Genomic DNA, 12814 nt, shown 5'->3' with positions numbered 1-12814 from the left:
GTAAAGTTTTATTACTACATAGCCATGCCTGTTTGTTTGTGTCCATTGGTCTATCTGCTTCCACTCTATCGAGGAGCTAAGGCTGAGCCTACAGTAGCCCTCAAGGCTGAGCATGTTAACTGTCTCCTTCCTCACAGAAAAGGATTGCATTCCCTTGTCTAAAGCATCCACTGGGACTTTAGCTTGAGATATAGCATGAATGAGGCAAGTTGCCCACTCTCCTAGGGTGCTCTGGAATACTTAGTATGTACCAGATGACGATGGCTGGAACACTGAGGATCCTGAGATGAGTAGTCACAGAGGATTCCCTCATGAAATATCCTAGAGGGAATATGACATTCAGTGCTTCTTTCTGGGACCCTGGTATAAAGGCGAACCAGACTGATAAAAATCTTTACGTCCATAAATTTCTCACTCTAGCTGCATATAAGGCAATAAATACATAAATCAACAAAGCATATGGTTTTGGGTCATAGTAGACTCTATGTAAAAAAGTAAAAAGGAGCTGGGACATCCTTGCAGCCGCTTACACCCTGGCTCCACAGCCCACTGGCTCCACAGCGCCCTCTCTGCGCCCACTCTGGATACACATGGTAGCCCTAATGTGGATATAATTCTGGTAAATCCCATCTGTTGGGCTAGGCTTTCTGTCCCAGGCTACTGAGTTGTGAACAGGGACTAATCTTAATCAGCCACAGGAGTGTGATCCCCAGAGACAGGGCTGACATCACTAGCTTGTGAACGTGGGGACCTACCTACCTACCGATAAGAAGCAATAAGCCTTGTGTATCTTCTCACCTCGTCCTTTCAAAGGAGAACCAGAGATAGGCATGTGGGCCTAACACTTTAAAGGGATCTTTGCTGCTTCGTTTAACTAACGTATTTTTCCACATAAGTTCCTTTGCTCAAGCGTTCTTTCTAATTACCATTTTCCTTTTACAGTATGTTGTGTAGCTCTGCACAGAAGTAAGCTCATGGTGAGCAAAGACTCCCCGGGTGGCAGGGAAAATAAGGCCTGGCTATTAGGGGGCTCAGTGAAGCGGCAGCTTCTACATCTTCCCTGCAGGAGGGAGAAACAGCCCAGAAACTGCATTGCACCAGGCCAGAGACAGCTCAGTAGGACCTGGCCCTGAGATTGCTTTGTAAGGTTGGGAAATACCATTGGCTTTGCAGGGTGTGGAACTGTCTATCCATAAGCCTGGAATGTTCTAGAAATCTTAAATTCCTCTGGGGATTCAGGCATAACCACCTGTCCCATGAAGATCTGAGTTCCTTATGCATGCTTTCTGTCAACTTGACGGATATGCTGGGAAGCACCTATTATGGGATACATTCAGAACTTAGATGCATAGTATGCCTATGTCAAGAATTTAGAAAGGTACCTGATGGGCACTCCAAGTAGATTTGTTATTTTTCCTGTGAGACCCAGGCACCACCTCCATTTATTCACTCATCCATCCGTTCCAGAGTCCAGCAAACAGTGGTCAGAGTTCAGTGATGTCCCAGAGATAAAGATGAACAAGATGAAGGGGGGGCAAGACTTACCAGAAATGAGATACAGCATGGGATATGAAGGAGGTGAAGGGCCACTGTTTCACATTGCTCTGGGCGAGGATGCAGTTTATGGAGATCAGAAACTAAGAAGAGGTCTGCAGTGGCAGGGGTTGGGCCACAGGAGGTTTGGGGAAGTTGTTGGGTTGCGTTATCTATGACTACCCCAGAAACATTGTTTATGAAGCTGGGACTCAGGGGAAGTCTTAAAGGGGTTTTGGGGAGTCTCGGGTTGTGACATGGGCTACCCAAGCATCTACTCTTACAGTTCAGACCTAGCTCTCAGAGATCAATGAGAGATTAGCTGATCCTGTTTTTCAATCCAAAATCAGGTGACTGCAGTGGGAAAATGACTTCATGAGTAACATCTGTGTTGCACAAATATGAGGACCCGAGTTCACATCCTCGTATGTTAGTCACTTCTATGTTGTGATGATCTCCTGTGACATGCTTTCTCCAACAAGGCCACACCTCCTAAACCTCCCACAAAAGTGGCACTAACTGGGGAACCAAGTGTAGAAATGTCCAAGACTGTGGGGGCATTTCTAATTCAAACCACCACACCCAGCAACTATGTAAAATCTAGGGATGATAGTCCATGCCTGAGATTCAGTACTGGGGACATGAGGACAGAGATTTCCCAGGTTTTCCTGGCCAGCCAACCTGCTTGAAACAGTGAGCACCAGGCTCAGTGAGAGACACTGTCTTAACAACAACAGCAAAAAGATAAATTGTAGAGTAATGAAGGAAGATACTCAATATAGATCTCTGGCCTCCATGCATGTGTGAGCATGAACCAATACTCACACACACATACACTTTCACACACATGCATATAAGCACACACATGCATACACAACATATATAAAAGAAGACAAGAAACCCCAGGGTTCTAAATTGACTTGATCCCTCTGCTTGAGAGGGAAACGGAGCCCATCTGATAAACCATCCTTTATTCTTCTGTGTACACAGCAATTTACATAGAGATTGTTCTAGATCCAGATAGATGTGTAGTTGCGCACAGAGATCGCAGTGTGCTACATAGTCATGCTCCATTCTGAATGTTATAAATATTAACTCATACCCTCACTAAAACCCGGTGGTTGGCTACCACCACTAAATTTAAAATGAAGGAAACTTAGAGACGTCAAGTAGCTTGCTCACAGATTCTCAACTGTTAAATGACAAAGCTGGGATTCAGACCCAGACAGTCTGGCTCCAAGGTTTGCTTTCTTGCTTTGTTTATTTGTTGACTCTTGAAGTACTAGGGTTCAAACCCAGGGTCTCACCTATAATTAGCAAGCATACCCTCAACTTACGTTTTACTTTTTAACTTTGGAGTCAAGGACTCAGTTAAGTTGCCGGGGCTGGCCTTGAACTCACTCTGTAGTCTGGAAAGGCCTTGAATTTCAGAGCTCCCTGTTTCAGCCTTCTGAGTTGCTGGGTTTGAAGGCCTGCACTGCACAGCCCAGCAGTCTGTATCCTAACTACCATTGTCTTGATGCTCCTTAGCACCAGTGGGACAAACTGAAGAAATGTGCCTGGGCCGGAGCCTGGGCCCTATTCCTAGCACTGGCTGGGCTCTCAGGAGAGGTGCACGTCTGCACAGGCAGCTCCTTTTAACTCGAAACCCAGATCCCTGCTTTAGCCTTTGTGCTGATTTGAAGACCACAGGTTAGGGCCAAGGGCAGTCCTCTGTCACAGCAGCAGGGATTGGAGTTGCTGGCAATGGGATGTCAGCTGAGGCTGCTTCAGTGTGGGCTGCCTCTTCCAGCTTTCTTAGTCCCTTTTAAAATAGGTTCTTCTATTTCAAACTCCTCCACTTGCCACTTGCTGCTCGTCTTTCAGCACATCCGATGTGTTTCCCTGTTATCATGAGCTGCCTCGTGGAATCACACAGACGCCCTGGCTCCACGTGAAGCAGCAGTCCCTTGGGAGAGAGCTTCTGTATCCTCTGTAAATACACAGTTCTCTGGCTGTCTTCTTCTTGAAAGGTGAGCCTCTGATCACCAGTTGCCCAACCACTAATTTCTGCATTTTGATCGCAGTTCTTGGTAGGGCTGGGTAGAGTCTGTGGCTAATCATGTCACCTCAGCCTTCTACTTTGCAAATGATAGAGCTAGGGCTCAGAGAGGGAGCTGGGTTTGCCTGAGGACACACAGCCAATTGGTGGCAGATCTAGGATTGAAATGCAAGCCAGTTAACATGGCAAAATGGGGGTTAATAAAAGCAGCCATTATCATCATTGTTACATTTAGGAAACTCTCTTCTTCATGTGGACACATGTGGGTGACTGTCTCTGCTCATCAGAAAGAATGCTCCTCTTCAAAGCTGTCTGTCTGCCTAACCTGGAATGTCAAGTTTTCTCATCAAGAATCAAATCAAGGGCCAGTGATGACATTTGGGGTATATCCATAGACAAAAACAAGCAGGTGAGGGAGATGGCTCATCCATCAGGTGCTGGCCACACAAGCACAAGGACCTGAGTTTGAATCCCCTGTGTTTGAATTTCCCACCTGTGTGAAAAGACCAGGGTGGTGATTTGTGTGTAAATCTAGTGCTGGGAAGGCAGAAGCAGTGGATCCCTGAGGCTTGTGGCCAAGCAACCTTGCCAAATCAGCAAGCTCCAAGCCAGTGAAAGACCCTGTCTCAAAAGGTAAAACAGAGAGCAACTGAGGAAGACACCCAGCATCAACCTCTAGCCTCTGCACACACAAAGTGCACACCTACACAAACATGTACACACAGAGACACACACATGCACACACACACTCACAGCAACAAGTGCTTATTCAAGACCCTCGTGTCAATTCCGAAGTTGCTCCAGGGCTGAGTCTGTACCTACAGTCCTCCATCTTTTCTGAGGTAATTGTTTCCCTTTGGGATGGCAGAAACCGGTTGGAATTCTACCAGCTACAGTGAAATACCTCCCCAGTAAGTAAGTACAATCAACCATGTATGGTGCTGCACACCTGTAATCCCAACCTTCAGGAGGTTGAGGCTGGAGAATTTTGAGTTCAGGGGCAGCCAGGGCTATATACCAAAATTCTGTCTAAAAACATCAAAGACAAAAACTAGCAATACTAAATCTCCACACTGAACGTCCCATAAAATGCATTTCATCTAGCCTCCCATGTTACTAATTGATAAACTGGGACTCAAGGAAGGAAAGTGACTTGCCTAAGGCATATTCCTTTGAGACAGAAATGATGTGTGTATGTACAGTCTAGATAAACCTAATATTAACATCAGCCTTTGCATAAATACTGCATGGCTTGTCTTATTGTTTTGCTAAATAAAAATTCTCTCATCCTATGAGGAGTAGCAATAAACAACAACAATTTGCCCTCCTCATCCTCCATAGTCTGACTGCATCCTTACTTCTTGTTGCATATCAGACAGGAGCTGCAGGGATGCTTTACAAACAGTCATACTCCCAAGCTCCACCACAATGAATGGATCAAGTCCCAGGGAACAGAGCCCTGGCATCTGTGTTTGTTCAAAGCTGCACAAGTGATTCTAACAGAAGGCCAGGAATAAGACAGGCAGGTTCTCCTGATAGCCAAGAATCATATCCATGGATCTGAGCCATTACAACCGAAATGGAATGTAACTGATTGTATTAAAGGCTTAATTCTAATACAATTAAAATATGAAACTGAGAGAGTATGGACGATTTCTGAGCACAGGCGCTCTTTCTGCATCATACCCTGTACTCAGAGCAAGCTTAGAGCACCTTCATGCACCACTGTTTGCAAAGAACACATTAAACCAAATGCCTAGTTACTAACACTATGTCTCACCAAGTGAAAAATGCATTGCCCAAGTATCTGAAAGACTGCTTGCCCTTGTTATTACAGCTTAAGGAAAATACATAATGAATAAAAGTTCTGAGTGATTTAGTCCTCCCAGGTGGTCTTTCCATCCTTTATCTCCAGTTCTTCCTCCTAAAATCCAAGTTGACCTTGGATTAAATATGAAGTCTAAGTCCCAAGGTCGAAGATTTTTGTTGTTGTTGATTCTAGTTCCATGTCCATTTTATGTGATAAAATACTTTGACCAAAAGCAACAGAGGGGAAGAAAGAGTTATTCAGTTTACAATTTTAGATTATAGTTCCATCCCTGAGGGGAAAACAAGACAACAATTCACACAGCTAGTCTAACATCACATCTATAGTCAGGAACAGAGAGAAACTAATAGACTCATGCTGCCTGCTTGGTTGCTTCTAGCTTTCTTTTGTTTTATGTAGTTCATAATTCTTGCCTAAGGAATGGTGCTACCCATAAAGGGCTAGACAGTTCTACATTAATTAAGAGTTAAGGCAATCTCCCACAGACATGCCCACAGGCCAATCTGACCTGAACACACTCTCATTCAGAATTCTAGGTTGTGACCAGTAGACATTTGAAACTAAGCAACAAAATTTTCATTTTTGTGATATTGTGTGTTGAACCTAGGACCTCTCGCTTGCTTGTCAAGCATTCCTTCTGAGCTCTAGCCTCATGCCTAGCCAAAGTTATTCCAAAGGATGATAATTTTATACAGAAGTCAAAAAGTCATAAGGACTTCCTTATCCTACATAAAATTAGTATTCTCTAAAACTCCAAATAACTATACCTTGGACTCAAACCCAGCCAGATACTGACCCCTAGTGCATGTTGGAAACAGGATGCAGGGAATTCAAGAGCATCTTTGAAAGTGAAAATTCAACAGCAAATGTGCTGGTGAGAGGGGAGTACAAGCATTTAATTCCATGTTGTTAGAAAAAGAAGAAGAGGGGCTGGAGAGATGGCTCAGTTGTTAAGACCACTGACTGCTCTTCCAGAGGTCCTGAGATCAATTCGCAGCAACCATGTAGTGGCCCACAACCATCTGTAATGAGATCTGATGCCTTCTTCTGGTTAAGTCTGAAGACAGCCACAGTATACTCATATACATAAGATAAATAAATAAAAATAAAGAAATAAATAGAAGACTATAAGTGTTGAGATTTCCCTTGGCATGAGAAGAGCCAGCTGTATATTCTAATGGGGAGAAGAGAGTTAGAAATTAGCAGTTGTTAAGAATTTAGTTTCTTTTTATTCTGTTCTCTGTGCACCTTTCAGCCATTGCCTGCCACTGAATTCGTCCTCATCCCAGGCACACCAACATGCATGAACAATTATTCCCATTTTGAAGATGAGAAAAAATGGTCTTCAGAATGCTGGGGACCATCTCATGATCCCACAGATTTGAGCATGAATTTTTTTTGAGCTGGAATTCAATTCCGGCCCTTGTCTAAGTAAGGAGTGATGTCTTCCCCCTGGGGAGACACAGCGTTGCTGGGATAGATACAAAAAAAGGCCAAAGGGGAAGTAACAGACTTTTTTGTCTGTTTTTATAGAAATCAAAAATATCTCTGACCACTGGATTACCTATCAAAAACTAGAACCCTTTGGAGCTAGTCTCTCATGAATATTTTAGCATCTCCTATCTGAGAACTACAACAGCAGCAAAGGGGCTGTGTGGGAATGCCAGTATTAAATCGCCTATCTCGTGTTGCCTATCTTCAGTCACGGGCCATTCTCCTATCCCATTCTCTCAAATCGTTGACTTGTCTTCTTTACTCTCCTGAGTTTCTCATCCCTCTTCCTTCCACCAAGAGCCAAGGGTTGATCTCTCCTATCTCGTGCTTCAATCTGCCGTGCATCAGAGGCAGACAAGTAAAACTGCCCAACAGATTTTGCCAACACAGAAAGGGAAAATCAAGAAAAACTGTGTTTACTTGCTGGACACTGGGTTAAGAGTTTAGGTACATTATGCCAATCCATCTTCATGATAAACCTGTGGAGTATAGACTTCCCTCCACCAATAAGAAAAGGGGAGGGGGTGAGAAAATTAGGAAACCCAGCCAAAGTCATAGAGGATCAGATCCAGGCTTGGAAACCTACCTCAACCTGGCAGCCATTGTTTTTCCCCGCAGTGCAATGCATCTCAAAGAGCTAGGGAAGGGAGCCCAACTGGACTGGTTGGTAGGTAAGCAAAGCCAAGGTGTGCAGACAAAGTTTGGTTATTAGGATATTGGAAATGGTTGAGACTAAAGTCTAGGGTCTCTGTCATGACAGGAACACAATATTGCACTCAAATTGAAATTTTGCAAACACTTAACTAAAGAGAAGGTTTCCAAAGATGTAGGCAGGATGAAAGATGACAACAAAAGAATGCCTAACTGGAGGTTTGGTGATGAGTAGATGCTCTCATCCATACTGTCCTAAAATGAGAAAGAAGAGATGGGAATTACCAGAAACTGGAGCCAGTGGAGCACATAGAGAGGTACCTGCCAGCAGTCTAGACCCCACTGAGGCACAGGAGGGCAGATGTGACATGAAATACACCCATGCTCTCCTTTTTTCACTTAATCCAGTGCTGGCCCGGGTCTGATGAACCCATGAAGAAACCAGAATGACAGGACACACACACACACACACACACACACACACACACACACACACACACAGGCAGCCTCCCAGGCAGAGCTATGTGGGAGGAGTGGGTCAGAGAAGCACAGGTAAGGAGTCCACCCTCCTGGTTCATAGAAACTCTGGCGGGAAGGTGCCTGCCTGAGCTGCAGGCACAGGTGATCATGGGAAGCCCGCTGAGATGATGCTATGATGTTCCTCTCAGGAGTGTTAAAATTTCAACTGTTTGGAAATTCATTTTTCTGTTCAACACCTGATACCACCCCTGCCTTTTCATGCTGCCGTTCATTCTGCTTTTCCTCCTTCCTGCTCTCCAGAAAGATAATTGGGAGCAGTTAGAGCGATTACTTGGTTACGAGTGTGTGCTTCTCTTACAGCACATGCTCTTACAGGTCCATGTTCAGTTTCTGGTACCCACACGAGATGACTGGCAACCACCTCTAACAGCAATTCCAAGGGATCCAATGCCCTACCTTGGCCTCCATGTATGGTACTGCATACATGTGGTACATAGACATACACAGAAATATAAAAACATAGAGGTTATAAGCAGAGGTTTTAACTTCCTTTTAAATCCTGGCTTTGTTTTTCACCAGTTATGTGATCTGGGAAGAAAAAAAAAAAAAAACCTACTGAACTTATCTCTGTCCATTTCCTCATTAGTAAAGCACAGTAAGATGATAATTATTATCTAACTTGCCAAAATTATCCTAAGATTTCTTTTAGAAGAACTTCTAATCTTGTGACTTAATGGGGACTGATATATAAGTCAAAAAATATTATTTTAATTTAGTAAAACTTGAATAAAATGGCTTCAACTTAGCTAGGCTAAGTTCTCTAAATGTCAGTTCTTTTTAGTTATAAAAATCAACGTAAGCACATACACTTCACCTGCCTGCTAAGGTTTATGAGGTTCAAATGCATCCCAGATAAATGTCCACAGACCAGTTCTCCCACATTGTTAAACAAACCAATCCAAACAAAGGAAGTCTACCTTGAATACGGTATATGTTCAATAAAGTTTAAAGCATTTCAAAGTTATTTTAAAGTGTATCTCTTAAGGAAGCCATGAAAACCAAAGATGCCCATGGAGAATGTTGTACCCAGCACAGACTAAGAGCTCAAAAAGTATTATCAGTTATCACCATCATCCCACTCCTTCACATGAGCTGTGAGCTAAAGAATCCTCTGCAGTGTTCATCAATGAGTTCTATCAATGGCCCATACAGGGATGCACCAGCTGCTCTGGCCAAGGAGATGTGCTAATGGGCAAAGAGAAGTCACGTCTCAAAAGGGGCCCCAAGCCGCAGCCATAAATCAAAAGGAAGCCAGAGGCAGAGAACAGTGGGTTAAAGGCAGGAGATAAACAGTATAACTTGAAAGATGTGAACTTGGGGCAGTCAAATAACAAAGGACAGATCCCCAGATCCTTCCACAACTACAGGTAAGAGAATATTGATCAAACCCAAGCAGTATCCATAGAATTCAGCTAGCACTGAACCTGGAAATTTGGGCATTGAGTTCTGTAACCTGCACACAAAGTCTTTCCCTGAACAGTGAGAAGATGTGCTTCTGGACTTCTGGACGCCTGTGCATAGCATCAGCAGAGTTCATTTGCATAGGAGTCACTTCATTTGCATAAAACACTGCAGGAGCCAATGAGAACAGAATGGGTTAAGCAATAAAAAGACTTAAGAGGCAAAACTGTAAGAATTGTTATCACACGGGCTAGGAGTTCTGTGCAATTGGTTTGTCCTGCCATAGGGGAATAGGTGGGCAATCTCCCCACTTGACTTGTAAGGTAGGCATAGGAGAGCCCTCTGCTGGAGAACATATCTGAGAGGCAGGTTGTGAGCAGAAGAAAATCAGAGTAGAATTCTACAGTACAGTACAGTAGATTCTACTGTAGAGTAGAATCAGTGCTGTGGTTTACAGTGAAGTGACCCCTCGCCCATGGTCTTCTGTGTTTGAATGCTTGCTCCCTAGCAGGAAGGCTGTGGTACCTTAGGATATAGAGCATCACTAGAATAAGGTCAACTAGGGGCAGGGCAGGCCTTGAACCTTCATGACGTAGCCCCACTTCCTGTCTACTCTCTGCTTCCCATTAGTGAACACTGTACATAGCTACTCCACATTCATGCAGCCAAGCCATTCCACCAAGGTGAGCTCTACCCACTCAAACAACAAGATAGCTAATACCTTCCTACTTTAACTTGGTTTTTTTGGTTAGTTGGTTGGTTGGGTGGGTGGGTGGGTGGGTGGATGACTTTATTTTGGGGGCGGGGGTGGAAGAGTTATTAGGTATTTGGTCATTGTAACAATAGAAATAGCAACACAGCCAGAAAGGAAGTGAGCTCAAACCACATCAGCCTGATGATTCATAGGAGAAACAATGCAAGGCGGACAGCAGGCTCCAGCCCACAGGTGTGTTAGGGAATCCCAGAGGCACACTTCCGCCCTTGGTAATATGCTTAGTGTCAGGCTCCAGCCTCCACTTGGATAAGCACTTATATTTTCATATGTGAACACACATTCATACCCTACGCAAACAAAGAAAAATGGTGGATGTGGGGAGAAAGGCAGAGGCAAGCAGCAGTTGGGACTTTGGGTTTTGAGCTCAAGGAATGTCTCCTGAAAACATGATCCTTGAGAAATCCTTGAACAAAGAGATGCCTAGCTTTGATTGGTTAAAGAACATCAAGACCAAGGTGATAATAGAAGGACAGTGACATTGCCACTCACACTTAGGAAGCACCAAGTCACCATAATGTATCATTTCACAATCAGAAAATGCTATAATGATATCTGTTTCACAGGTAAGGAAACTGAGGAGCCAAGGTTATGTGATTTTTTTTTCCTAAGACCAGATGAAGACCAAAAGTTGTTCTGTGATTCGTTGGATTCCCCCAGTGAGTGCCTTCCCTGAGCCCCCTGGGTCAACACAACCAAACAGCCCAGAGCTAAATTGAGGGCATTTTCCAGAATATGCTCAAGATTCTGTCTCCTATCACTGGGGTCAATACCAAGAATGCAGCTGAATGGCAGCACCAGAAGGATGATGTTTAGCATCTAACTCCCCAGAGGTCCCCACTCAGGAAGCATTTGGCATTGCATGGGAGAGGTGCATGGGAGGCCTGTAGCATGCCTGCCTCCATTCACATCATCTCGGTTGTGTGATAGAGTTATGAACAAGGAAGCCACATCCATGAGGTGTGTATACTAGGCTTATTTTGGTCTCATCACCCCATAGCATAATGCAAGGATGTTACCCTAAACTCAGGCACTGTGAACTTCAAACTATTAAAAAATCAAATAGTCCGAATCCAAAGATTCCAGCACAACATCTCACTACTACAAACCAAAGCAGAAGCTGTAGGGGCTCAGGAGATGCCTTATTTATCAAAGCAAAGAAAGATAGGGACAGGTGGATCCCAGAATTTGCTACCCAGCCAGCCTTGCCTATTTGGTGAGTTTCCGGCCAGTGAGAGACCCTGTCTCAAAAAAAAAAAAAAAAAAAAAAAAAAAAAAAAAAAAAAAAAAAAAAAAAAAAAAGCAAGGTTCTTTCCTTGGAAGCACCTAAGAAACAACAGCTGAGGTCATCTTCCAGTCTTTGCATATACACATGTATGCATCTAACACACACATATACATGCGCACACACACACACATACACACACATACAGGCACATGCACTCATGCATGCACATACTGGAGGCACACAGCACAGCAAGAAGGTCGCAGTTTGCTCTCTCCTCACAGGCTTTATCTCAAGGATGTCATCAGCAAACCAAAGCCCGGGTCCCCTGTTCTCCTTACCCTCTGTCCCTCCTTGTTCTCATTTAATGAGCACATGTCGTATTACAGCATTACAAGAATTGAACAGATGCTGGGGAATGGGAAGAAAGAAGAGAGAAGGGGAGAGAAGGAAACGTAGAGCCCTCTGAGGTGAGAGGAAAGAAGAACATTACAAACCCTGTACTGTCACTACAACAGATGGGGCAAATATGCCACAAACATATGACAACAACCCAACATGGTATGGGACAGAAAAGATCGAATCACAATTTAGAGGCAACTCAGAGCCAGCAATGGTCTTTACTAGGAAGAGCAAAAGTGGCCTTGGGGCTGTCATGAGTGGAGAGAGGGAATTTACCAGGTAAGGAGGGAGTGCAGAAGAAGTGACATATGCAAAAGGCCAGTTAGTAAAACGACCATTCTATACAATCCAGATCCCTTCAGGACCAGAGAAGTGGCAAGGCCTTATGTCTCCCTCAAAGTTGGAATCCAAGAGCTGCTCGGTGGGGCCCATACCTAGCTGTTTCCTTCCACATGCCAGGTCTGCCACCTCTGCCCTAGCATATGATTTAGCTTTGGCTTTGTGCCAGACTCTGGTCATCCCAACCACCACGGTCATGAAGGGTCGGTCATTAGTTCACAGCCTTTTGGCTGAGCCACCAAAAGTCAAGCAAGAAGTGAAGTTGACCAGCAAGGACCATAAAACTGAAGACCGGTTCTTTGCAACCGATGGACACGTTTTATTTATTTCTCACACATACTCATTCACCACTACTATGGGGCCACTTCACTCTGAGCCCATCTTCACACTGGGTGCAGGGCAGCAGATGGTACACAAATGACACCAGTGTGTTGTCTCCAAAGAAAACAACTGTTCATCAAATATTTATGCAAATAAACATGAAGCCACAATCTGTAATAAGTACGAGGAAGAAAATGTGAAGGGAGCTCTGCGTGGTTGCAATGGTCCTGAAACCAATCGTGGAAGGCATCCAAGAACACTGGAACA

Source organism: Arvicanthis niloticus, chromosome 2 (genome assembly GCF_011762505.2).
Source record: "Arvicanthis niloticus isolate mArvNil1 chromosome 2, mArvNil1.pat.X, whole genome shotgun sequence".
Taxonomy (NCBI): Eukaryota; Metazoa; Chordata; class Mammalia; order Rodentia; family Muridae; genus Arvicanthis; species Arvicanthis niloticus.
This window is presented reverse-complemented; position numbering follows the sequence as displayed.